Source organism: Aplysia californica, unplaced genomic scaffold (assembly GCF_000002075.1).
Source record: "Aplysia californica isolate F4 #8 unplaced genomic scaffold, AplCal3.0 scaffold00318, whole genome shotgun sequence".
NCBI classification, from domain to species: Eukaryota; Metazoa; Mollusca; class Gastropoda; order Aplysiida; family Aplysiidae; genus Aplysia; species Aplysia californica.
In genome coordinates, this window is record NW_004797588.1 from 546,210 (window position 1) to 547,322 (window position 1,113).

Consider the following 1,113-nt stretch of genomic DNA (forward strand, 5'->3'; position numbering starts at 1 on the left):
AGTTCCCAGCCGGTGGGATCAAGGATTGCTTGTCCGATCGCCACGCAGTGGTCAGAACTTCACACCTCTCAACTGTTATCCTCTCTGATAATGACATGAAGTCTTAAAATTTATCCAATTCGCATCAGTGCTTGGATTTCATAGGACCACTTTTTGACCTATTAAAACGGAAGCGACTGAAAATCTCCTTTACTTCCACCCTTAGCCCCACCCATCGGTCTAACAAGCACAGTCAACCAATGCCACGTCTCACTGCCATGTAACAACGATAAGAGGAACTCTTTTCTCGGCTGGCTCTACGATCAGGGCGGCAGGCATTGGTCAAACTAATGTCACACCTCTGGCTTCTGGCTACCCAGGAAAGTTTCCGTCGTGGCTCGCTACTCGAGTACTTTCACTGGCACTCGTGGTATTTCACACCCACACGACCCTGACCATCTGCATCACCATCTCCCAAGGCTCACATAGATAGGGTAACATCATAGAGTTATCCCCTTTTTAAACCTATAGAGCAAATCTGTGGATAACATCTAGGGCTTCTCAGAAGGGCAACATGTATTATTATATCCCCAAATTGCACCCTTACTCCCCTTCCCCGGCCGGCGGCATGGCGTTAAGTTTAGAGCCGGCGGAACCAAACTTGCGAGTTTTGTTCCAAATCAGGGCTGAGTGGGCAAAGTATTTTCCGTCTTATTAATATAAGTAGACAGATAAAACCCTAGGAAGGGAGCGGATTTTTATAAAGACATACAGAAAAAATAGATATATATATATATGGCAACTGTGGAAAGTTTGCTGCCAAAAGACATAACATAATTATAATAATGTGGAAACAAGAAACAACAAACGATAATAATGGATGCAGTGACTACTTTCATTACGGCGTTTGGAACACAAAATGTGTAAGGCCTGTCTGTAGCCTCCATTTATCAGATGTCCTTCACCATGAGGGGGGCTCTCGTGGCCTAGAGGTTAAGATGTTGGCCTCTCATTCAAAGGTCCCGGGTTCGAATCCGGGTAGCGACTGAAAATTTTCTTCTCTAAAATTGTCTCCTTTCACCTCCTTTCCCGCTCTCTAGCAATGTTCTGTTATCTGCTTTCATTTCCACTTTC